The 27154-nt window shown below is 41.1% G+C and overlaps 1 protein-coding gene across 2 annotated transcripts in view; it reads left to right on the top strand.

The window, feature by feature from the left end:
- Positions 1–27154, top strand: part of LOC121981501 (very-long-chain aldehyde decarbonylase GL1-10-like) — a 132385-nt gene that overhangs the window by 25272 nt on the left and 79959 nt on the right. The gene's annotated exons all lie outside the window — the stretch shown is intronic.

The following is a 27154-nucleotide window of genomic DNA, read 5'->3' as shown; positions in this document are numbered from 1 at the left end:
ACTATCATTCATTGATACTTCAAAAAATTATAGCAAACTCGCATGAGCAGGCTCACTCAAGATAATTTAAAACATCAAATGGACAGCGACTCAGTCAGCTTGTCCCGTCTAATGATCTTACTTGTCAAGGTAGTGGGGAGGTAGTCTCTTTCCTTTAATTGATCAAGAGCCATCAATAGCCAGGTCGAATATGCGAGTGCTCGATCGACAACTTTGTCGTTTAAAGTGTTCGAGTGGATGTAGGCCTGCTTCATGAGATCAAACCTGCTCGACTCGACTGCTTGATAAGTCACTAAGGTCGCTCGGGAGGCCTTCAACTCTTCATTCAACTTGGCCAGCTCTTCATCTTTAGGATCGAGTTGGGTCTTCGAGGCGGTCTGGTCGGCCAGTCGCCCATCCTGCTCGGCCTTTAATGTGGCCTCCATTTCCTTTAGGTTTTGGGTCAACACCCGAAACTCCATATTTTTGATCTCCAAATCCTCGATGGCCCGGAGCTTCCTGGTGTTGGCCAAATTGAGCTTGGACTCGAAAAAGATGACCTGTTTATCAAGCCGAGCCAATTATGCAGCCTGCTCGGCGCCTTTGCTCTTCTCTGCCTCTAGTTGCTCAGAGCTCTTATTCAGATCGACTCTTAACTGAGTCATCTCAGCGTTCATCTACTTCAGTTGCGCTTGAGAAGCATATGATTGGCCGCTCGGAGCATGAGGCTGTTGGACTTCATGCTCCAGGTAAGCAAGCCTGTGGCACATGGCCAGGCTTTCCACCCAGTACTGCAAAAATTATAAGCATTATACAAGCCGAGCGGACAAGAGAAAAAGGAAAAAAGGTATACATACCCCAGTAAACATCTGGGTGTGGCTATTAGCCAGTTCCCCGGGAGCTATAATCACCGCACGGGGTCGGCCATCAACCCATATCTGTGCAAGCGACCATTGTATTCTTATTTGATGCTCGGGGTGAGGGATGTTGGGTCATCCGGATGGTGATACTTGTCAGTCGGCAAGTGGATGATTGCCATTATTGATCTCTGGCCACTTGGGCTAGAAGGTATAGAAGTCATCCGATTGGTGGGCTATGAGGAGACTAATCGGATGCGGGATACCTACGCCACTGGCAGAGATGGGGGCATGAAGGTGATTGGTGGCGCGCATATCATCCCTTAAGGCAGCCCAGACAATGAAGGTGTCCGGTTAGAAGACAGAGACGTAGGTAGTTCCCCAAGGCCCTGCTCAAGAGGTGGAAGAGAAATCTTAGCCCACTCGGATGGGGGTGGAAGAGAAGTCTCACCCCACTCGGCTGGGGTGGAAGAGAAGTCTCACCCCGCTCGGATGGGGGTCGAGAGCTGACAACAGTAGGGGTCTGTAGGACTGAAGTGCCAGTTCTGGAGGAACCTGCCGCTTGGTGCCTCTTACGATGTCGCAGGGGCTCGTTGAAAGTTGTCGACTCCGAAGAGACATCTATCGGGACCATGGACGACCGTTCAGGTAGAAGGTCCGCTATGGTAGTTGCCGCATCGTTCACGACTTTCCGACTTCCTCCACAGCCACTCCCCAACACTTGAGTTCCCTCCTCACCAAGTGAATCCTTGTGGGAACCAACCAGCTACATATCCCGGCTCTCCAACTCAGCCATGGCCGCAGCATTGATCTCTGCGTCTGCGAGTTTGGTTTTTCCGGCCAGGCGTGCACGCAACATGACTTGAGCTGCAAAAGAAAAAGAAAAATCACTTCGATTCAAAAGTTAGACTAAGAAGGAGCATACCTAGGTTGAACGGAAGCCTTGTGCGGATCAGGCTCAAGCCAAATACGTAGAGGACGTCCTCCAGTAGTAGCTTATGGATATCGTACTTCTGACTAGACAAGCTGGAAGCCGCCTGAAGGTAATATGATCGGCCCTTGTACCTGCCAAGCGACGGTGGATTCACAACCTCTAGCTTCCAGCTAGTCGGAAAATCAGGCCGATCGGGGAATTTGACAAAAAAATAGTACTCCCTCCAATGTTTATTAGAGGACAACATCTTATCGAAAAAGACCAAGCCCACTCGGGCTTGGAATAGGAAGGTCCTCGGCTTGCACGAGAGTTTTGGATAATAGAAGTAGTGGAAGAGCCGGGTGGACAGAGGAATAACATGTGGATGAAAAAGGTCTACAACGCTGCACAACAACCGAAAGGAGTTTGACACTATCTGGTGGGGAGATATACGAAAGTATTTGCAAACTGCAGAGAAGAAAGGGTGGACAGGGAACCACAGACCAGTGGTAAATTGGTCCCTAAAGAAACATACAAAGCCCGGAGGTGGCTTATGGGGTCGATTGGACGAAGAAGGAAGGTCAATTTCATAGTTCGGAGGAATTTTATATGTAGAGTGTAGGCTCTCTACGTCACCCCCGTCGAATCTAGATTCGACGGAGGTGTACCAAAGGCTGGAACAAGGACAGGAAGTGGAGAGGAACTCGCCATCGGATACAAAGATTGACAAGAAGACAACTAATTCGATTGAAAAAGAGAGAGGACGCTAAGAAACAACTAAAAGATCCGAATGAGAAGGAAGGCTTACAAGAAAGGGGAAAGATCGCTGGAGAGGAGAGAACAACGGCAGAATCATTGGAGAAGAGCACACCGCGGCAAAATCTGAAGACAAAAGAGCGAAGTAAACGACGACAACACATGCGAGGCTTATAAAGCTTACGTCCAATCGATGGCAATCGTCCGATCTAGGGTACACAAACCTAGAAACAAATCCGACCGCTGAATTTGAAAATGGTACACGTCATGTCGTCAGCGGATGTTTGCCTGTCACATCAGGCATGCGACGACAGTATAGGACACGTGCCCTTCAATCGACAGACCGCATTTAAAGCGCTTAATTAAAAAGGTATGACTACGTGCTCATCCAAAATCTTCGAGGATTTATGCGGATTTTGAGAAATTCGAATGACGTTAGTCAAAATCATGCCCGCCCAAAGGGACACCATGAAGGTCAAATTTTAAAAAAAGGTATTGCTGACCATCTTCCCGATCGGCACACAATCTTCTTGATTGGCTAAGGAAAAGTAAAGTCGAGTGGTGTTGGTCCAGGGGTCTCTCAGCAGTTAATGGACCGTGTATAGTCTGATCGAGCATTAAGGCACCAACTGTCCAGTCAGTCAGATTTGCATCTTCCTTCGACTAAATTTGAGGGGAAGTCTTGTGATGCGGAGACAAGAGCTTACGTGGCACAGGTTAATAGTCACGGTGTAGGTCAAAGTCAAAGCGGTCAACACCAGGGTTCAAGCAAGGCTAATCCGAGCAGGAGTGACTACATCAGCTGATCGGAGTGATGTTGCCCGATCGGCATGAAATTAGTCCGAGCGGACCACCCGCCCAGTTGGATGCGGCACCGACATCAACTATGCAAAATAATAAAGGAGAAGACTAGGGTTCTTGAGGAAGTTAAAACAAAGGAGAACACTCCATCTGTCATTAAATGCACAGAAGCCAAGACAAAGATGACTTTGAAGATAATCAATATCATTAAACAGGGAAAGATGGAAGGTCACTAAGAAAGATATAAAAGAGCATTTCAGGTATGAGGAAAAAATAAGAAAAAGAAGTCTTGATTTCTATCATTTTCTATTTTCCTTCCTCTATTTCTAACTTGAGCGTCGGAGGACCTGTTGGGATGTATACTAAAAGCCTAGCTTTTGGTATAAAATATTTATTTTGAAATGAGAATCACATTGGTCATGTCTGCATTTAGTTAAATGCAGTTGCCCATTTAATTTATATTATAGATAACATGGTGTTTGGTGTGACACAGAAGATCATGTTATCAGTTCCTTATAAAATTATAAATAGTAGCTCACAACCAAGATAAAATGAGACAAACCATTGGAGTGGTTATAGTGCAATTTGGTATTAGTTTATCTTAACTATAAAATTACACTAGTACACTATGCGTGTATTGAGCAGGATCATTTGGGGTTGTTTCTTTTTATACTGACTACATAAAAGAACAAAACCTCTATTATTATAGATGTGCGTACTATTAATCCCGATATAATAATAAGCACGTATACTTAGTATTTATTTCTTTAATTTATCAATGGGTGAGATTTAGTTCGTTAAATCAATAGGGCCGATAAGTTGGGAAATGATATTATTTATATGGTGTGTTGTTGATTATAGAAAGAAACTCTGTCCTAGTAATCTAGGTTGATGATGCCCCCTTGAGGAGCTCATAAGGATTGTCATGTAAACCCTGCAGGTGGACTTTGTCCGGCATGGCAATGAAGTTGAGTGACACTACTCTTGGAGCTAGATATTAATTAAGTGAGTTGTCAGTAACTCATTTAATTAGTGGGCATTCAATATCTTAAACACAGGGAGATTAATGCACTCATGATAAGAAGGAGCCCATAATGTAATTTGGGATTGGTGTGGTAGTTCAATAATAACTCTTTTGTGGTATGAGTTATTATTAATGAACTTAAGTTGGGTGTTCGGGGCGAACACAGGAAGCTCAAGCTCATCGGGAGACCAAAATCAATTTCTCCTCTTGGTCCTTGTTGTAGCCTCTATAAATCCTTGTATCCACCCTAAGCTTATCTTCTAATTCATGTTGTGGCCAGCCAAGCACATCTTAGTGTCCAAGATGTGGTCGGCCAAGCCCTTCATGGAGCCCAAGTAGGGGTCGGCCAAGCCATGCTTGGTGACCAAGCTTGGGGCTGGCCAAAGTAAAAGGAAAAGGAATTTTTGATTAAAAATAAAATTTTGTTAAAATCTTTCCTTATTTATAGTTATCTACAATGGTTAAAAGAGAGATTTTATTTTTGTTAAAATCTTTTCTTTTTTTGTAGTTATCTACAATGGTTAAAAGAAATATTTTAATTTTGTTTTTAATCTTTCCTTTTATAGTCATCCACATGGTTTTAAAAGAGAGTTTTTTAATTTTTAAAATCTTTCCTTTTATAGCTATCTACAAAGGATTAAAGAGATATTTTAATTTTGTTAATATCTTTCCTTATTTGTAGTTTAAAAGAGAGATTTTAATTTTTGATAAAACTTTCCTTTTTTGTAACCATGATTTAAAAGAGAAGTTTTAATTTTAATCTTTCCTTTTTTTTGTAGATTTCTACATGATTTAAAAGAGAAAGATTAATTTTAAAACTTTCCTTTTGTTGCCATGTACAATAGGAAATTTAAAAGAGAGAGATTTTAATTGTTGTTAAAATTTCCTTTTTAAAGGGGGAGGCCACAAATAAGAAAGTTTTAATTATGTTTAAAACTTTCCTTTTTTGCCATGAGCAAGGATTATAAAAGAAGAGGAGGTGATGCCTTATGGAACAACACATATTGTTATTCTCCTCTTCTCCTTGCTTGTGGCCGCCCTCTCCTTCTCTCTTCCCTTAAGGCCGGCGACATCTATATTCCCTTCTTCCTCCTTCTCTTCCTTCTAAGGTTGGAGCTTGAAGAAGAAGAAGGAGAAGATAAGAAGTACCTAGGTGGTCGGTTGCTTGGAGGGGAAGAAGAAGAGAAGGAAGTTTCCTATTTTGGCATCCCTTGGTGGCTTGAGAGTCTTGGACGAGAAGTGCTTCGGGTGGATTCCATCTTGGTAGATCGTTGTCCACACAACGTCCAAGTGGAGGAGAGGAATACAACAAAAGATCAAGAGGTCTTTAGCTAAAAAAAAAAATATAACTAATTAATGGTTTCCGCTTCGAATTAATTAGTTAGTTTTCTTTGCATAGATTCTGAAACACCAACACAAGAGGCTAGCGGTTTTATGTTTTGATTTCATGCTATCGATTTTTTATTTTGATTTTGCGTTTCGATCTTGTGTTTCTATTGTGGTCTCTGTAGTTAAACCTAGGGTTACTATAAGAAGTTAAATATCTAATTTTTTTGAAAGGCTTTGTCTAGGAAGTGGTGGATGATCTCATAACCAAGAAGGCTTAGTGTCTCACCATGTTTAACTTGGAAGTCAATCTTTGAAATAGATATTTAATCAACTTCTGTAATATGGTTTAACTTGGAAGATCACATTGGTTAAACTTGGAGTAAAAATGTTAAGTATCGTTTCCAATCCAAGTTTAACTTCCGAAGAGCAGCTTGGATAAATAATGTTAAGCATCGTTTGCAATCCAAGTTTAACTTCAGTAGAGCACATGGGTAGCTAGGTTAAGTTCTGTTCTTGTATAAATTTTTGTATAGGGGAAACATAACGGAATCCAGATGTAGCAACCAACAATTGGTATCAGAGCTAGGTTTATGCCTCTGTTTGTTTGGTTTTCAGTTAATTATGCACTTTTCATACATAAGTTTAGGCAGGATAATAGTAGGATGTGCAAATAGATTAACTCTGTGGTTGCAGGCTCCAACTATTATGACCTATTGTGATTGTATGTGATTGATCCCTCGGACATGTCGAGGGCATTTTATGTGTGTGCATGATTGTAATTATTAAATACAGCAGGAGCTGTATTAGTTATTAGGATTTTACATTCTGTTCGATCTAGGTTACATGTATATTCCTTCGTGGAATATAGGATCGATAAATGTAAAATTTTATTTTTATCGCGGATCGTATCCTTGCGAGGAGTGGTACTAATTGAGCACCGGAGGTGTAGCGGAAAAGGAAACATGATGGGCACGACGACGTAAACCCTTTGGCGGCTGCTAGGGTTGGTGGCATACGGAGGACAACATTGGATGAGGTCATAATAGTTGGAAAATTAGTTTTCATATTTATTGCCTTTTATGCTGTGATGTGCTGTGTTTGTGTGCTTGTGTACATGTTAAAATTCCTCGTTTCTAAATAACTAAGTGGAAGAGGAATTTATTTAAATTCCATGGTTTCCATTACTGGTTTGTAAGTGATGCATTCAAACTTGCGTGTTGGCTCTGAGTGTCTTCCTCCACAACGGATGAGTTTGTTTGCGGATCACTAGGATCAAACTTCCTTACTGGATGGTTATAGAAAATTATTTAGGAGCGTGTGATCTTCTCCAACTGAAAGGGCACAATCCTATTTAATGGACTAAGTATCAAGTAATAGTATATACTTAGACACATTTAATAGTATCCTCCCCATCGGAGTCACTGCTATTATTTGTGTGACCGAAGAAAAATCAACTATTAATTTGTCATAAAGTTAGGTTGACAAAATAATAAAATTAATGGGTAAACCCCCCTCTTACAAATGTTTGAATTTATATACGTCCACACTAATGTGGCATACAAAATTCACGGTGTTTGAGGTAATTTTATTTGTCATAAAGTTAGGTTGACAAGATAATTAATGGGTAAAACCCTCCTCTTACAAATGTTTGATTTTGTATACGTCCACACTAACGTGGCATACAAAATTCACGGTGTTTGAGATGCTGGTGAATTTAAATGATATTGTTTGAGGAATCAATATTATTTTAAATTCTAAAGTCTTGACCAAATGTTTTGTGATTCTTAGGATGACCTTCAATCCCCTTGCTGTTATATTGAAAGAGAACAAACTTACTGGTCCCAATTACATTGATTGGAAACGAAACCTGGGCATTGTCTTAACTGCTGAAGGCTATAAGTTCGTACTTTTTGAGATTTGTCCAAGCTTACCTAATAGTGATTCTAGTGAAGAGGAGATTGAGTGTTATAAGAAATGGGTCAGGGCAGATGAGATGGCACGGTGTTACATTTTGACTTCTATATCAAATGTGCTGCAACATCAACATCAAGTCATGCCTACTGCTTATGACATGATGCGCAATCTCAAGGAACTCTTCGGACACCAGAATCGGGCTGCTAGGCAGGAGGCTATGAGAAACTTGATGACGACCACCATGACTGAGGGGACACTCGTGAGGGATTATATCCTCAAGATGATGGCTCATTTAAATGAGATAGAAATTCTTGGAGCTGAAATCGATGGGGAAACCCAGGTCGATATCATTCTCCAAACACTGCCTAAAAGTTTTGAGTAGTTCCACCTGAACTACAATATAAACAAAAGGACATATTCATTAGCGGAACTTCTGAGAGAACTTCAAGCAGCAGAAGGGTTATTTCGTCAAAGTTCTCAAATTCACATTGCTGAGAACGTTTCTCCTTCTAAACTTAAAGGCATGAAGAAGAAGAAACAAGCAAAGAAAGTGAATCGATCTCTAGGGACTTGACCGAAAGCAAGTGTGAAGAAGCCGAAGGACAAGTGCTTCACATGCAAGCAGTCTGGACATTGGAAGGTGGGCTGTCCTCTTGGAAAGGAGAACAATAAAGGTATATCTTATTCTCTAGTAGTTAAAACATGTTTAGTGGTGTTATCTACCGGTACCTGGTGTGTAGATATGAGAGCCACTAATCATGTCTGCAATACATTGTAGGGGTTCCAGGAAACTCGACGACTACATGAAGAGGAGATTATCGTCTACATCGGCAATGCTACAAAAGTGTCAGCTATTGCAGTGGGAGATGTTTTGTTGGTTGCTACTCGGAAAACCTAGAGGTTCCACTGTACAAAAATTTTGTACAAAGGTCTGAACCTTTTCCTAGCTACCATGTGTTCTTTTAAATTAAATTTTGGATCGCCTGCGGAACTTAACACGTTTGATCCAAAACTTAATCTATTTGTTCTTTTAGGTTTTGACTTGGATCTCCTGCGGAACTTAACACGTTCGACCCAAGTCACCTTAAGCTATTAATTCCATTAAATATTAATTTCCATAATTGGTTCCCAGTACTGACGTGGCGAGGCACATGGCCTTCTTGGATATGGGAGCAACCACCATCGACTAGACAAAACCTTTTATGGAAAGCTAATATTTAATTTCCTAAAATAACTTTAGGTTAACCAAAAAGAACAATTAAATCACAAGGAAAAGAAAAACAAAAAGAACACTATATCGAAAACAAATTCGAAACTCTAGAATCGTATGCCTCTTGTATTTAGTATTATTTCCAAAAATAACTAGTATGATGCGGAAAGAAAAAATACTAGTTATACCTTTTAGAAAACCTCTTGATCTTCTACCGTATTCCTCTTCTAGCCTCGGACGTTGTGTGGGCAACGATCTTCTGAGATGAGAAACCACCAAAGCACCTTCTCCTTTCTTCAAATTTCGGCCAAGCACAAAGCTTCCAAAAGATGAAGATCTTTTCCACCAACCAAGCTCCAAGGGATGTAGGCTTTCTCTCCTTCTTCCTCAAGCTAGATCCGGCCACCAATTAAAACTCCATAAGCATGAAGAGGTTCGGCCACAAAGAGAAGAAGAAGAGAAGAAGGAAGGACCGGCCACACCACCAAGGAAAAGAGGAAGAAAAATAGAATACAGTCGTTCACCTTGAAGCCTCCTCTACCCCCTCTTTTATAATCCTTGGTCTTGGCAAATAAGGAAAATTTAATAAAAACTTCCTTAATTCTTTTGCCATTGAAAAGGAAAATTTATTTAATTAAAATAATTTTCTCTTTTCAAATTACAATGGTCGGCCACACCTATTCTCCAAGCAAATAAAAATTTTAAACACAAATTAAAACTTCCTTATTTGCTTCCGGAAATTTTATAAAAAATTTCTCCAATAATTTTAATCCCTTCATGATTGGTAAAAAGGAAATTTTATAAATTAAATCTTTCTTTAAACATGTGGATAATTTCTGGAAAGTTATCTTTAAAAATTAAAATCTCTTTTCAATCTACAAATAAGGAAAGATATCAAATCTTTTCTTAATCTTTTGTAGAAACTAATAAAAGAGAATTATTAATTTTTAAACTTTCTTTTAAATCATGAATATGGTTAAAAAGGAAAGTTTTTACCAAAATTAAAATCAACCTTTTAATCTACAAATAAGGAAAGAGATTTAGCTCTTCTCTTAATCTTTTGTAGAATCTTATAAAAGGAAAGATTTAAAATTTTAAACTCTCTTTTAAATCATGTTATCCACATAAGAAAAATTTTAAAAATAAAAAACCTTTTATTTTAATTTGGGCCGGCCACACCAAGCTTGAACCCAAGCTAGGGCCGACCACCTTGAAGCACCCATGAACCAAACTTTGGCCGGCCCTAGCTTGGTCTCCAAGCTAGCTTGGCCGGCCCCTATGGGATGGGTAAGAAGGTGGGTATAGGTGGGTATAGTACTCTATGTTGATACAGTCTGACCTGGCTGTTGTTTCGATGTTGACACGGATTTAAGTTTGTATCAGATATTAATTAAACTCGGTTTGATTAATGATCAAGGTTGATCAAGTGGAAGGGAAAAGTCCAAGTTGGAAACTTGGCACGCGAAGTCGGAGAGGACTCGGTAGCTCGTTCTCCGGACTAAGTCAGAGAGGGCTCGGTAGCTCGTTCTCTGGACCTGATGAAGTCGGAGAGGGCTCGGTAGCTCGTTCTCCGGACTAGGTCAGAGAGGGCTCGGTAGCTTGTTCTCTGGACCTGATGAAGTCGGAGAGGGCTCGGTAGCTCGTTCTTGTTGGTTGCTACTCGGAAAACCTAGAGGTTCCACTGTACAAAAATTTTGTACAAAGGTCTGAACCTTTTCCTAGCTACCATGTGTTCTTTTAAATTAAATTTTGGATCGCCTGCGGAACTTAACACGTTTGATCCAAAACTTAATCTATTTGTTCTTTAAGGTTTAGACTTGGATCTCCTGCGGAACTTAACACGTTTGATCCAAATCACCTAAGTTATTAATTCCATTAAATATTAATTTCCATAATTGGTTCCCAGTACTGACGTGGCGAGGCACATGACCTTCTTGGATATGGGAACAACCACCACCGACTAGACAAAACCTTTTATGGAAAGCTAATATTTAATTTCCTAAAATAACTTTAGGTCAACCAAAAAGAACAATCAAATAACAAGGAAAAGAAAAATAAAAGAACACAACTTCGAAAAACATATTCGAAATACTAGAATCGTAAGCCTCTTGTATTTGGTATTATTTCCATAAATAACTAGCATGATGCGGAAAGGAAAAATTACTAGTTATACCTTCTAAAAAGACCTCTTGATCTTCTACCGTATTCCTCTTCTAATCTCGGACGTTGTGTGGGCAACGATCTTCCGAGATGAGAACCACCAAGCACCTTCTTCTTCCTTGCAAGTTTCGGCCACCACAATTCTCCAAGAGAAGTAGAGGTCCGGCCACCACCACCAAGCTCCAAGGGATGCAAGAAACAAAACCACCTTTCTCTCCTTCTTCTCCTAGCTAGAACCGGCCACCATCAAGAGCTCCAAGAGAGGTTGCCGCCGGCCATAAGAAGAAGAGAAGAGGAAGAAGCTAGGGCCGGCCACCAAGGAGGAAAAGAGAGGAGAAGAATAATAGAGTTGATCACCCGTGAAGGCACCTCTACCTCCTCTTTTATAATCCTTGGTCTTGACAAATAAGGAAATTTTAATAAAAAATTCTTTAATTCTTTTGTCATAAAAAAGAAAAATTATTTTAATTAAAAAACAATTTTCTTCTTTTAATAATAATGGCCGGCCACTTCTAATTCCCCAAAACAAGGAAAATTTAATTCACATAAGAATTAAAACTTCCTAATTTGTTTCTAGAAATTTATAAAAATTTCTCCAATAATTTTTATCCCTTCATGATTGGTTAATAAAAAGGAAATTTTATAAATTAAAATTCTTCTTTTAAACATGTGGATAATTTCCAAAAGGAAAGTTATCTCTAAAAATTAAAATCTCTTTTCAATCTACAAATAAGGAAAGATATCAAATCTTTTCTTAATCTTTTGTAGAAACTAATAAAAGAGAATATTTAATTTTAAACATCTCTTTAAATTATTATCATGGTTAAAAAGGAAAGTTTTTCTTAAAAATAAAATCTCCTTTTAATCTACAAATAAGGAAAGATTTCAAATCTTTCTTAATCTTTGTAGAAAGCTTTAAAAGGAAAGATTTAATTTTAAACTCTCTTTTAAAACTATGATATCCACATAAGAAATAATTTTAAAAATCCTTTTAATATGATGTGGCCACCTAAACTTGGGCTCCAAGTTATTGGCCACCTTAAGGCCAACCTTTAGGCTTTGCCCTAAGCTTGAGCTTCAAGCTTAGCTTTGACCCTATTGGTTGGGTAAGAAGGTGGGTATATGGTGGGTATAAATCTCATATACAAGAGGCTACGATAGGGACCGAGAGGAGGAATTAGTTTTGGTCTCCGATGAAATTAAGCTTCCGTGTTCGAACACACAACTTAATTTCATCAATAATAATTCATTCCACTAAAGAACTATTATTGAACTACCGCACCAATCCCAAATTACATTTTGGGCTCCTTCTTATTATGAGTGTGTTAGTCTCCCTGTGTTTAAGATGTCAAATGTCCATTAATTAAGCGAGTTACTGACAACTCATTTAATTAATATCTTAGTCCAAGAGTAGTACCACTCAACCTTATTATCATGTCGGACTAAGTCCACCTGCAGGGTTTAACATGACAATCCTTATGAGCTCCTCTTGAGGACATTCTCAACCTAGATCACTAGGACACAGTTTCCTTCTATAATCAACAATACACACTATAAGTGATATCATTTCTCAACTTATCGGGCTTATTGATTCATCGAACTAAATCTCACCCATTGATAAATTAAAGAAATAAATATCAAATATATGTGCTTGTTATTATATTAGGATTAAGAGCACACACTTCCATAATAACTGAGGTCTTTGTTTCTTTATAAAGTCAGTATAAAAGAAACGACCTTTAATGGTCCTACTCAATACACTCTAAGTGTACTAGTGTAATTATATAGTTAAAATAAACTAATACCTAATTACACTACGACCTTCCAATGATTTGTTCCTTTCCATTATGGTCGTGAGTTACTGTTTATAATTTATAATGTACTGATAACATGATCCTCTGTGTGTGACACCACACACCATGTTATATACAATATAAATTAATTGAACAACTACATTTATCATAAATGTAGACATTTGACTAATGTGATTCTTATTTCTAGATAAATGTTTATACCAAAAGCTAGGCTTTTAGTATACACTCTAACAGTTCTCTGGACTAGGTCAGAGAGGGCTCGGTAGCTCGTTCTCTGGACCTGACGAAGTCGGAGAGGGCTCGGTAGCTCGTTCTCCGACTAGGTCAGAGAGGGCTCGGTAGCTCGTTCTCTGGACCTGACGAAGTCGGAGAGGGCTCGGTAGCTCGTTCTCCGGACTAGGTCAGAGAGGGCTTGGTAGCTCGTTCTCTGGACCTGACGAAATCGGAGAGGGCTCGATAGCTCGTTCTCCGGACTAGGTCAGAGAGACCTAAGTGGACATTCCATGGTACATTGGATTGGTCGGCAGACCGATCCAGTGATACATAAGACAGTGGATCGGTCGGTAGACCGATCCAGTGAAACTAAGTTTCCATGGATCGGTCTGGTGACCGATTAGGAAACACTCAGTAACACACTGAGTGTAATCTGATCGGTCTGTAGACCGATCAGGAAACACTCAGTAGCACACTGAGTGCAATCTGATCGGTCTTCAGACCGATCAGGAGATGGTATTGTGAAGAGAAGAAGGCAGGGATCGGTCGTGGAGACCGATCCACCTGCAGCCTGATCGGTCTCCACGACCGATCAGACAAGCTTCGGACCGATCAGGATATGTCCTGATCGGTCCATGGATCGGTCTGGTGACCGATCCACACACAATCAGTTCGCTGTTTCTGCGATTCCTCCTCTGCATTTGATCTGCCTGATTCATGTGATATAACCCTCTGTGCTATTAGCTTTTGAGTTTGCAGGATCACAGGTATCATTCCAAGCCTAATTTCAAATTAAGTCCATAAGAGGAATACGACAAATGGCCTTTCTGCTGTGATTCTCGACGCATGGTGCATTTGAAGCATCAACGGCTACTGGTGTGATCTGGCTGCGATCCGCTTGACTCCTGGTGATTGGTTCGAGCTCAGAAGACACCAGTGAAGACTGTGATTTCATTGGTGTGAGTTCAGAGAACCAGGTAAGGAGGAAGAGGGATTGGCTGCAGCGATGATTCTGTGCAGATTGACCACGATCCATGACAGCAGAGGACAGGGGCTTAAGAAGCAGTAAAAAGCTAGAGGAAAGAACAACAAGAAGGCAAGAAAGTGAAAAAACAATACGTTCTGTTGATCGTTGAGGTGTGCTAAGTTCTTGAGCTCTCGGGTGAGAAACTGCTGTCTGTGAGTTCTCTGTTTCCACTGATCCTCGCGTGGTTGTAAGCGTTAGTTCATTCTTCTTTGCCACCGAGCTCTGTAAGTCTTGTGCTTTAACATATATATTTCTTGAGACTTTGTGGAGAGGTTACTCCACCGAGAAGGAGGATCTTTAGTCGGAATTTTTCCGGGGTGTCGTCCACCTTACGGACACGCCGAGGAGTAGGGGCAAGTTATCCCCGAACCTTGTAAATCCTTGTGTTAGTGTGCTTGTTTCCTCCTTGTTTTAGTTTCCTAATTCCGCTGTGCTAACAAGTTTCTTTGTAGAAATTTGTGTTTAAGTTTTTTTTTTTAAGAGGCTATTCACCCCCCTCTAGCCATCTAAGATCCTAACAAGTGGTATCAGAGCCTGGTGCTCTTCATCTGGACTAACATCCTAAGGAGCAAGAAGATGGCCATGAAGGAAGGATTCAGCACCAATCGTCCTCCCTATTTCGACGGAGCAGATTTTCAGTATTGGAAGAGCCGCATGGAGTATTACCTCAAGACTGATATCTCCATGTGGTTCTCGGTCAAGGAAGGATTCACACCACCGAAGGACGAAGAAGGTAAGGAACTCGATTCATCAAGGTGGTCTACCGAACAAACTCGTAAAGGGCAAGCCGATGCCAAGGCGGTAGTCACCTTACAATGTGGGATTGCCAAGGACCAACTCGTCAAGGTAGGTCCATTCTCGAGTGCAAAAGATTTATGGAACAAGCTTATCGAGCTCCAAGAAGGAACTCGTGATTCTCGGATAGCCAAGAGGGACCTATTCTTGAATCAACTACAAAATCTCACCATGAAGGAAAACGAAATGGTAAGTGAACTACATGGGAGGTTCAAGGAAATCATCAATGGTCTACATTCCGTAGATGAACGCGTGGAGAATCGCGATCTAGTAAGGTACGCTCCTAAAGCCTTTCCAAGGAATGCCTTGTGGTCATCTATGGTAGATGCCTACAAGGTTTCCAAGGATCTTTCCATTGTTAAATTAGACGAATTCTTTTGTGAAATGGAACTTCATGAACTCGCTAACAAAGGTCAAAGAGAGAAAGGTATTGCCTTAGTTACAGGACCAAAGAACAAGGATGGAAGAAGAAAGAGGGAAAAGAAGAAGGAGAAAGAGATTTCTTCATCTACATCCTCCTCCGAGTCCGATGATGAAGGTGGATCATCATCAAGCGAGATGACAAATTTTGTGAGGAGAATTATGAGAAGAAGCCGAAGATACAAAGGAAAAGGTAAACCTAATGATCAAAATATCGATAAGACTAATGTTACATGTTATGAGTGTAGCAAGAAAGGTCACTACCGGAGTGAGTGTCCAAAACTCAAGAAGGAGGAACGGACCAAAAAGAAGGAGGAAAGAGCCAAGAAGAAGAAAGCTCTCAAGGCCACTTGGGATGAATCTTCCTCAAGCTCATCGGAGGAGGAAGAGAAGAAGGAGAAGAGTACTCGGCAATTGACACTCATGGCAAGGGAGGAGTCCGAGTCCGAGAGTGATGACTCAAGCACTTCAGTCGCGGCTTCATCATCTTCGGATGATGAAGAGGTAACCTCTTCTCACTTATAAAAATGCTATAAGACTATTACACATTTGTCTACCTTGCTTAAAAGATCAAAAACAGAAAATAAATCATTAAAAGAAGAAGTAGAAAACTTGAGGGCCCTTAGGGAAGATGAGGTTGATGAGCTACATCTAGAGGTCCTTGAGGATGAGAACAAGGCCTTGAAGGGTGAGGTTGAGAAACTCAAGAAAATACTTGAAAAATTCTCAACTAGCTCTAAGACCCTATACATGATTCTAAATGCCCAAAGGGCGGTCTACAACAAGGCTGGATTAGGATACCAACCTAAGGAGTCTAGCTTTATTTCTTTAGTGTCAAGAACCCAATTTCATATATCGCAAGTTTCTAGGGTTCATGAGACTAGGAAGAAGATAACAAAGGCATGGGTGCCTAAGTCTTTCATTGTAGATGCATTAGGTCCCAAGATTTGGGTACATAAAACAACTATCTTTCGTGTCTTGTAGGCATTGGTAAAGGGGGAGCGTCTATCAACTTGGTTTGTTGATAGTGGATGCTCCAAGCACATGACCGGGGACAAGTCACTATTTTCTACCATTCAAAACAAAAATAGAGGTAATGTGTCCTTTGGTAATAATGGTAGCCTTAAGGTTATAGGGGTTGGAGACATTCATATATCCGAATATCTCTAAATCAAGAATGTCCTTCTAGTCAAGGGGATGACTTTTAATCTCCTAAGTGTCAGTCAATTGTGTGATACGGGTTACACAATTGAGTTTCATTCGAGTCAATGTCTAGTCAAAAACATTGACACACTTGACATGGTACTAGTAGGCACAAGGGTAGATAACATTTATCAAGTTTCTTTTAAAAGTGCTACTAATGCTCTTGATAAGTGTTTCATGTCAAAAGAAGAAGAATTGTGGCTTTGGCATAGGAGGTTGGCTCATGTGAACATGAAGAATATCCGGAAGCTGGTCAACAAAGGGTTAGTGCGAGGCTTACCAAGCATCAAGTACCAAAAGACCAAATTGTGTGATGCATGTCAGAAGGGTAAGCAAACTAAAGCGCCTCATAAAGGTAAAAGCGCTGTAAGTACAACCACTGCCTTAGACTTATTACATATGGATTTGTTTGATTGCAGTAGTGTTATTTCGTTAAATGGAAGTAGATACTGTTTTGTGATTATTGATGACTTTACTAGGTATACATGGACCTTCTTTTTGAAAACTAAGGATCAAACCATAGATATTTTTATTTCCTTTTGTAGAAGAACTGAAAATGAAAAATCAACAACAATTAAAACCATTAGAAGTGATCATGGTGGGGAATTTCAAAATCATAGGTTTTTAGAATTCTGTCAAGAAAAGGGATATAGGCATGAGTTCTCAACTCCAAGGACCCCACAACAAAATGGGGTTGTGGAGAGAAAGAACCGAGTCTTACAAGAGGCTGCACGAAGTATGCTCAATTACTTATAGGTTGAAGCTGTAAATACAGCTTGCTATGTGCAAAATCGAATCCTGATACATAGGTTTTTAGGAAAGAATCCCCATGAACTTTGGTTTGGAAAACCCCCTACAATTAAACATCTTAGGGTGTTTGGTTGTAAGGTGTTTATTTTGAACACCAAGGACCATCTTGGAAAATTTTCGGCCAAGGTTGATGAAGGGATACTGGTCGGGTACTCGCTCACCAGCAAAGCCTATCGAGTCTACAACAATAGGACTAAATTGATTGAAGAGTCCTCTGATGTAGCTTTTGAAGAAATCCCTAACTTAAATGATCAATCAAGGGATGTAGGAGAAATTCAATTTGAACTTAGAAGGCTAAGTTTGAATGATCGAAACATAGAAAGAGTCGAAGTTGACTCTGATGATGATGAGCAAAGGCAACAAAGAACTCAATCTGATCCTTTGCCTGATATTGAGTTCTTGCCTGTGCCTAGTGAAACCATTCATGAGGCACCATCAACACCAAGACAATTTAGGATAGCCACTAGTCATCCCCAAGACCAAATTGTGGGAGACATCCAACAAGGGGTTAGGACTAGGTCATTCTTTAGAAATGAGTCTAATGAAGTCGCATTGATTTCAGAGATTGAACCAAAATTAGTTGATGAGGCATTGCGCGATCCTGATTGGATCATAGCTATGCAAGATGAGTTAGGTCAATTTGAAAGGAGCCAAGTGTGGGACTTAGTTCCTAGACCTAAGAAGACCACCATTATTGGAACTAAATGAGTCTTCAAAAATAAGTTAGATCAAAAGGGAGAAGTTGTAAGAAACAAGGCAAGACTTGTAGCCAAGGGCTATAGTCAAGTCGAAGGTCTCGATTATGATGAGACTTATGCTCCCGTGGCCCGATTAGAGTCCATTCGTTTGATGCTAGCTTTTGCTGCACATAGATGTTTCAAGCTCTATCAAATGGATGTTAAATCTGCCTTCTTAAATGACTTTATTAAAGAAGAAGTCTATGTTGAACAACCACCGGGGTTTGTGAATACCGAAGCTCCAAACTACGTGTACAAGCTCAAGAAAGCACTTTATGGGCTTAAACAAGCACCACGAGCTTGGTACGAAAGGTTGTCAACATATTTACTAGAAAAGGGTTTTGTAAGAGGCCAAATAGACCCAACACTATTTCTGCGTAGAGATGGTGAAAACATTTTTGTAGCCCAAGTGTATGTCGATGACATAATTTGTGGCTCAAATAACAAGGGCTATTTGAATGATTTTATTTCTCACATGGAAAGTGAGTTTGAGATGAGTCTAGTAGGAGAATTGACATTCTTCCTTGGACTTGAAATCAAACACACTCGAGATGGAATTTATGTCCATCAGACGAAGTACACTCAAGAGATGCTCAAAAAATTCAAAATGAGTGACTCTAAGGAAGTATCCACTCCAATGGCGACAAACACTCGTCTTGACAATGATGAGAGTGGGAAACCCGTTGATCTAACGCAATATAGAAGCATGATCGGTAGTCTTCTATATCTCACAGCTAGTCGACCGGACATACTTTTTGCTGTGGGCATGTGCGCTAGATATCAAGTTTGTGCCAAGGAATCTCATTTAACTGCAGTTAAGAGAATTCTAAGATATCTCAAGGGCACAATTAGAGTAGGACTGTGGTACCCTCGTATGGAGTCTTTTGATTTGATAGGCTATACCGATTCCAATTATGCTGGATGTAAATTGGATCGGAAAAGCATTAGTGGGGGTTGCCAATTTTTAGGTTCATCGTTGATTAGTTGGTCAAGTCGGAAGCAACATTGTGTTGCTCTCTCCACGACTGAGGCTGAATACATTGCCATGGGAGAGAGTGTATCACAATTGTTGTGAATGATTCACACTCTAGAAGATTATGGACTTTCATATAAAGGAGTGCAAGTGTTGTGTGACAACATTAGCACAATAAACCTAACGAAAAATCCAGCCCATCATTCAAGGACCAAACACATTGAAGTGCGTCATCACTTCATTAGAGATCACGTAGCTAGGGGAGACATTGCACTCACATATGTTGAGTCAAAGTCAAACTTAGCCGACATTTTCACCAAACCCCTTCCGAAAAATGAATTTAGTCATTTAAGGAGAGAATTGGGGATGTGTTTGGCTCAATAGGCCATTAGGATTTCATCATGATCAATAAGGACAACTAAAACTACAAGAGAAATTGAGAAATTAATTTGGGCAACTTGTGGACATCTCACACAAACTATAAGGTTTAACAAATTATTTTTGTTTGCTAAATATGGGGTGAGATGCTAGGATCAACCAAATTATTCAAAATGTATCATGCATCCCTTGAATAATTAGGTTGAAGAGACATAAATTGAGTATGGGGAAGGCCATTACATAATTCATGTGTATTTGGCTCATAGATCTTACTCATATATTCCAACCAAGGAATCTTGGTTGGACCTGTGTCTAGAAATCATCTAACCTTGTTGATGTGTTGATTGATACCATTGATTGATACCTTCCTGATTTTGATTGAAAATAGGACAAGTTGGTGAAGAAATTTTGACATATTTTGACAAACTTGTAACTACTCATAGCAAGGATATATTTTGAACCGATAGCTTGAGTCAGATTTACTACCTTGGTTCACTATAGATCATAGTTTCAGCAAATAAACAAAACAAACTTCTCTGGTTTTGAAACCTTGAGATTCAACACATTTGTTATGAAGTATCTGAAACTTTCGAGCCCTAAATAATTTCAAATCATTAGAGCTCATCATTAGGAAATATTCATTGGTATCACTGAATATAATCTGTGGGCTCTTCAGATCCTAGGTTCTGAACTTGGAAGTTGTTGAACCAAGTTTCAGAGCCTTCGATACGAATTTCAGAGACTGAAATCACTGATTATCAGACACTGATCGGTCCAGAGACCGATCAGGATGATATCTGATCGGTCTCTACGACCGATCAGGAGAATTCCACCTCTGATCGACCTCTGATCGGTCCGGGGACCGATCAGGAGGTTCCCTGATCGGTCTCCACGACTGATCAGGACACTCCCTGACCGATCAGGACGTTCCCTGATCGGTCAGGATTTCTCCTGATCGGACAGCCGTCCGATCTTATGATCTGATCACCCCCTTTAACTTCCCCCAATCCTTCGTTCTCTCATTTCACGCCGAAAACCCTAGTCGAACCACTCCTCAGTCCCGACTCTTCTCTCCATCTTCTCCGAAAGCCTCAAATGGCGCCTAGGTAACTTCCTTTCTCCCCGAAATCTGTTCATTTTTGGCATTTTAGCTTCTTTTCACAGTGTATCTCTGTGTGTTGTCTCGGTTCTCGACTCTGTGGCTCCCGTGGACTCCCATTTGCCCCGACCATGTCCCATTTTTGACCTATTTAGGAAGAAATCAGCCGGTGAGGGTACGTCTAAGTCATCTGCTAAGAAATCCAAGTCCCAGGCACCCTCCCGACCTCAACCTTCCTCTTCTTCAAGATTCCCGAACCGACAGTTTGAACAAGCGTTTCAACAGAGGACATTCAAGCTGCTCCCATGTCGATCTGTGGATCGAAAGTACATGGATGAGTTTTGTCCCTCTGTATCCGAAACCCTGGCATATTACAAACTTGACTCGTTAGTCTACCTAGAAAGGGACATCAACTATGACCTAGTATCTGAATTCTACAACAATCTTCATCAGGGCAGTGATGGTGCTTATAGAAACAGAGTTGCTAAAAGAACTATCGATTTCTCCATCGTAGAATTCTTTGGGTATCTAGGTTGCCGAATGTGTTCAGGAGATCCTTTTTCCATTTATCCTGATTTACCCCATCCTTTACCTTCTCCATTTGATGTCTCACCTGATTCCATCTATGAGTACTTCTTCGGTCATCCTAGACCAGATGGACTGGATGAGTTGGATGTCGAGTTTCCTACTTTTGCGGCTCTGAGACTATCTCCTCCTGACTATATTCTCTTTAAGATAATCACAAACTGTCTTCTTCCAATCACATCCAAACCTCTAGCAGAGATCCGACCCTATCATTGTTTGATGCATTATGGGTTGCGTCGGCGTCTCGATTTTGATATCATGTCGAGCATCTATTCTTCGATCATCTCATATACTCAGCCTAGCAGCTCCACTATTTATATGCCTTATGGGCATATAATTACAGATTGGCTCGAGACCCTTCTGATAGATGTGTCTAAGGGTAGGATAGTGAAGATGGTCAGACAGGATTGCCGACTTGGGAAACGGGCATTTTCCAAGTCCGGTATCTTGGGACAGAATGGGGCTGTTCGGTGGAAGGATGGGAGAGGTCTGGGAGAGTTACCACGGGCACTTCCTCGACAGGTTGCTGCTCCTCCTGCTGCTGATGAGGCCGATCCTGATCTGCGCTGGCCGATCGCTGAGCTAGAGAGCCGCTTCGATCAGCACGATGAGCTGCTGTCTGCTGAGCTCCATGGACTGCGTGTTCGGATCGACCAGCGCTACGATGACTTACGCAGTCAGCAGTTGGTGACGCAGCAGCTGCAGTCAGCAGTTGGTGACGCAGCAGCTGCTTCTGGGCTGGATGGCCAACTACCCACCTCCGCAGCATTTATCGGGCCATCCACCTTCGAGCTCCAGCATGCCACCTCAGGGTTACGTGCCTCCCGCAGATGATGATGAGGTTCCTCCTGTTGAGGATATTGATTGATACATTCTGTGTGTCACTTTGCCTGTCTGTGTTTTGGATGCTATTTATTGGATATCTTTGTCTGACCTTGATACTTATGCTACTCATATGTTTTTGCTATTCATTTGTCTATTTCTTGTTTTTCCTTATGCTTCAGTTCATATTAATATGATGTTCCTATGCCATGATTTGATTGTATCTTATCTCTTTCTTACTGTCATATAATACACTTAGAGGGAACTCTAGGTGCATTAAGAAAAAGACAGTATGGGTTAAGAGGGAGCCTTTTGAGTTTTGTCACCTCATTTGCACCTTTTCGGTGTTTGACAAAGGGGGAGAGGATACCTAAGTTTAGAGATGTATGAAGGCTTGATTTTAAGGGAAAAGATAACGGGAAGAATCTTGATTCCCGTTATTGACTTAGTGGTGTATCCATCTTAGGGGGAGGATCTTGATTCCCCTAAAATTATGAAAATAAGAACATTTCTGATCTAAACTTAAATCGTGTTGTCAAACAACAAAAAGGGGGAGATTGTTGATACAGTCTGACCTGGCTGTTGTTTTGATGTTGACACGGATTTAAGTTTGTATCAGATATTAATTGAACTCGGTTTGATTAATGATCAAGGTTGATCAAGTGGAAGGGAAAAGTCCAAGTTGGAAACTTGGCACGCGAAGTCGGAGAGGGCTCGATAGCTCGTTCTCCGGACTAGGTCAGAGAGGGCTCGGTAGCTCGTTCTCTGGACCTGATGAAGTCGGAGAGGGCTCGGTAGCTCGTTCTCCGGACTAGGTCAGAGAGGGCTCGGTAGCTCGTTCTCTGGACCTGACGAAGTCGGAGAGGGCTCGGTAGCTCGTTCTCCGGACTAGGTCGGAGAGGGCTCGGAAGCTCGTTCTCCGGACTAGGTCGGAGAGGGCTTGGCTCGTTCTCTGGACCGGAAATCGGAGAGGGCTCGGTGGCTCGTTCTCCGGACTAGGTCGAGAGAGACCTAAGTGGACATTCCATGGTACATTGGATCGGTCGCGAGGCCGTCGATGTCATAAGATGCTGGATCGGTCGGTGGGCCGATCGGTGGCTAAGTTTCCATGGATCGGTGCGGTGACCGACAGGAAACACTCGTAGCACATCGAGTGTAATCGATCGTAGACCGATCGAAGCACATCGAGTGCAATCGATCGGTCTTGAGACCGATCGGAGATGGTATTGTGAAGAGAAGAAGGCGGGGATCGGTCGTGGAGATCCCCGATCGGTCTCCACGACCGATCGGACAAGTTTCAGACCGATCAGGATATGTCCTGATCGGTCCATGGATCGGTCTGGTGACCGATCCACACACAATCAGTTCGCTATTTCTGCGATTCCTCCTCTGCATTTGATCTGCCTGATTCATGTGATATAACCCTCTGTGCTGTTAGCTTTTGAGTTTGCAGGATCACAGGTATCATTCCAAGCCTAATTTCAAATTAAGTCCATAAGAGGAATACGACAAATGGCCTTTCTGCTGTGATTCGCGGCGCATGGTGCATTTGAAGCATCAACGGCTACTGGTGTGATCTGGCTGCGATCAGCTTGACTCCTGGTGATTGGTTCGAGCTCAGAAGACACCAGTGAAGACTGTGATTTCATTGGTGTGAGTTCAGAGAACCAGGTAAGGAGGAAGAGGGATTGGCTGCAGCGATGATTCTGTGCAGATTGACCACGGTCCATGACAGCAGAGGACAGGGGCTTAAGAAGCAGTAAAAAGCGAGAGGAAAGAACAACAAGAAGGCAAGAAAGTGAAAAAATAATACGTTCTGTTGATCGTTGAGGTGTGCTAAGTTCTTGAGCTCTCAGGTGAGAAACTGCTGTCTGTGAGTTCTCTGTTTCCACTGATCCTCGCGTGGCTGTAAGCGTTAGTTCATTCTTCTTTGCCACCGAGCTCTGTAAGTCTTGTGCTTTAACATATATATTTCTTGAGACTTTGTGGAGAGGTTACTCCACCGAGAAGGAGGATTTTTAGCCGGAATTTTTCCGGGGTGTCGTCCACCTTACGGACACGCCGAGGAGTAGGGGCAAGTTATCCCCGAACCTTGTAAATCCTTGTGTTAGTGTGCTTGTTTCCTCCTTGTTTTAGTTTCCTAATTCCGCTGTGCTAACAAGTTTCTTTGTAGAAATTTGTGTTTAAGTTTTTTTTTTAAGAGGCTATTCACACCCCCCCCTCTAGCCATCTAAGATCCTAACAAGTGGTATCAGAGCCTGGTGCTCTTCATCTGGACTAACATCCTAAGGAGCAAGAAGATGGCCATGAAGGAAGGATTCAGCACCAATCGTCCTCCCTATTTCGACGGAGCAGATTTTCAGTATTGGAAGAGCCGCATGGAGTATTACCTCAAGACTGATATCTCCATGTGGTTCTCGGTCAAGGAAGGATTCACACCACCGAAGGACGAAGAAGGTAAGGAACTCGATTCATCAAGGTGGTCTACCGAACAAACTCGTAAAGGGCAAGCCGATGCCAAGGCGGTAGTCACCTTACAATGTGGGATTGCCAAGGACCAACTCGTCAAGGTAGGTCCATTCTCTAGTGCAAAAGATTTATGGAACAAGCTTATCGAGCTCCAAGAAGGAACTCGTGATTCTCGGATAGCCAAGAGGGACCTATTCTTGAATCAACTACAAAATCTCACCATGAAGGAAAATGAAATGGTAAGTGAACTACATGGGAGGTTCAAGGAAATCATCAATGGTCTACATTCCGTAGATGAACGCGTGGAGAATCGCGATCTAGTAAGGTACGCTCCTAAAGCCTTTCCAAGGAATGCCTTGTGGTCATCTATGGTAGATGCCTACAAGGTTTCCAAGAATCTTTCCATTGTTAAATTAGACGAATTCTTTTGTGAAATGGAACTTCATGAACTCGCTAACAAAGGTCAAAGAGAGAAAGGTATTGCCTTAGTTACAGGACCAAAGAACAAGGATGGAAGAAGAAAGAGGGAAAAGAAGAAGGAGAAAGAGATTTCTTCATCTACATCCTCCTCCGAGTCCGATGATGAAGGTGGATCATCATCAAGCGAGATGGCAAATTTTGTGAGGAGAATTATGAGAAGAAGCCGAAGATACAAAGGAAAAGGTAAACCTAATGATCAAAATATCGATAAGACTAATGTTACATGTTATGAGTGTAGCAAGAAAGGCCACTACCGGAGTGAGTGTCCAAAACTCAAGAAGGAGGAACGGGCCAAAAAGAAGGAGGAAAGAGCCAAGAAGAAGAAAGCTCTCAAGGCCACTTGGGATGAATCTTCCTCAAGCTCATCGGAGGAGGAAGAGAAGAAGGAGAAGAGTACTCGGCAATTGGCACTCATGGCAAGGGAGGAGTCCGAGTCCGAGAGTGATGACTCAAGCACTTCAGCCACGGCTTCATCATCTTCGGATGATGAAGAGGTAACCTCTTCTCACTTAGAAAAATGCTATAAGACTATTACACATTTGTCTACCTTGCTTAAAAGATCAAAACAGAAAATAAATCATTAAAAGAAGAAGTAGAAAACTTGAGGGCCCTTAGGGAAGATGAGGTTGATGACCTACATCTAGAGGTCCTTGAGGATGAGAACAAGGCCTTGAAGGGTGAGGTTGAGAAACTCAAGAAAATGCTTGAAAAATTCTCAACTAGCTCTAAGACCCTAGACATGATTCTAAATGCCCAAAGGGCGGTCTACAACAAGGCTGGATTAGGATACCAACCTAAGGAGTCTAGCTTTATTTCTTTAGTGTCAAGAACTCAATTTCATAGATCACAAGTTTCTAGGGTTCATGAGACTAGGAAGAAGATAACAAAGGCATGAGTGCCTAAGTTTTTCATTGTAGATGCATTAGGTCCCAAGATTTGGGTACCTAAAACATCTATCTTTCGTGTCTTGTAGGCATTGGTAAAGGGGGAGCGTTTATCAACTTGGTTTGTTGATAGTGGATGCTCCAAGCACATGACCGGGGACAAGTCACTATTTTCTACCATTCAAAACAAAAATAGAGGTAATGTGTCCTTTGGTAATAATGGTAGCCTTAAGGTTATAGGGGTTGGAGACATTCATATATCCGAATATCTCCAAATCAAGAATGTCCTTCTAGTCAAGGGGATGACTTTTAATCTCCTAAGTGTCAGTCAATTGTGTGATACGAGTTACACAATTGAGTTTCATTCGAGTCAATGTTTATTCAAAAATATTGACACACTTGACACGGTACTAGTAGGTACAAGGGTAGATAACATTTATCAAGTTTCTTTTAAAAGTGCTACTAATGCTCTTGATAAGTGTTTCATGTCAAAAGAAGAAGAATCGTGGCTTTGGCATAGGAGGTTGGCTCATGTGAACATAAAGAATATCCGGAAGCTGGTCAACAAAGGGTTAGTGCGAGGCTTACCAAGCATCAAGTACCAAAAGACCAAATTGTGTGATGCATGTCAGAAGGGTAAGCAAACTAAAGCGCCTCATAAAGGTAAAAGCGCTGTAAGTACAACCACTGCCTTAGACTTATTACATATGGATTTGTTTGATTGCAGTAGTGTTATTTCGTTAAATGGAAGTAGATACTGTTTTGTGATTATTGATGACTTTACTAGGTATACATGGACCTTCTTTTTGAAAACTAAGGATCAAACCATAGATATTTTTATTTCCTTTTGTAGAAGAACTGAAAATGAAAAATCAACAACAATTAAAACCATTAGAAGTGATCATGGTGGGGAATTTCAAAATCATAGGTTTTTAGAATTCTGTCAAGAAAAGGGATATAGGCATGAGTTCTCTACTCCAAGGACCCCACAGCAAAATGGGGTTGTGGAGAGAAAGAACCGAGTCTTACAAGAGGTTGCACGAAGTATGCTCAATGAGTACTCACTACCGAGTTACTTATGGGCTGAAGCTGTAAATACAGCTTGCTATGTGCAAAACCGAATCCTGATATATAGGTTTTTAGGAAAGACTCCCCATGAACTTTGGTTTGGAAAACCCCCTACAATTAAACATCTTAGGGTGTTTGGTTGTAAGGTGTTTATTTTGAACACCAAGGACCATCTTGGAAAATTTTCGGCCAAGGCTGATGAAGGGATACTGGTCGGGTACTCGCTCACCAGCAAAGCCTATCGAGTCTACAACAATAGGACTAAATTGATTGAAGAGTCCTCTGATGTAGCTTTTGAAGAAATCCCTAACTTAAATGATCAATCAAGGGATGTAGGAGAAATTCAATTTGAACTTAGAAGGCTAAGTTTGAATGATCGAAACATATAAAGAGTCGAAGTTGACTCTGATGATGATGAGCAAAGGCAACAAAGA

Source organism: Zingiber officinale, chromosome 5A (assembly GCF_018446385.1).
Source record: "Zingiber officinale cultivar Zhangliang chromosome 5A, Zo_v1.1, whole genome shotgun sequence".
NCBI classification, from domain to species: Eukaryota; Viridiplantae; Streptophyta; class Magnoliopsida; order Zingiberales; family Zingiberaceae; genus Zingiber; species Zingiber officinale.
This window is presented reverse-complemented; position numbering and strand designations above follow the sequence as displayed.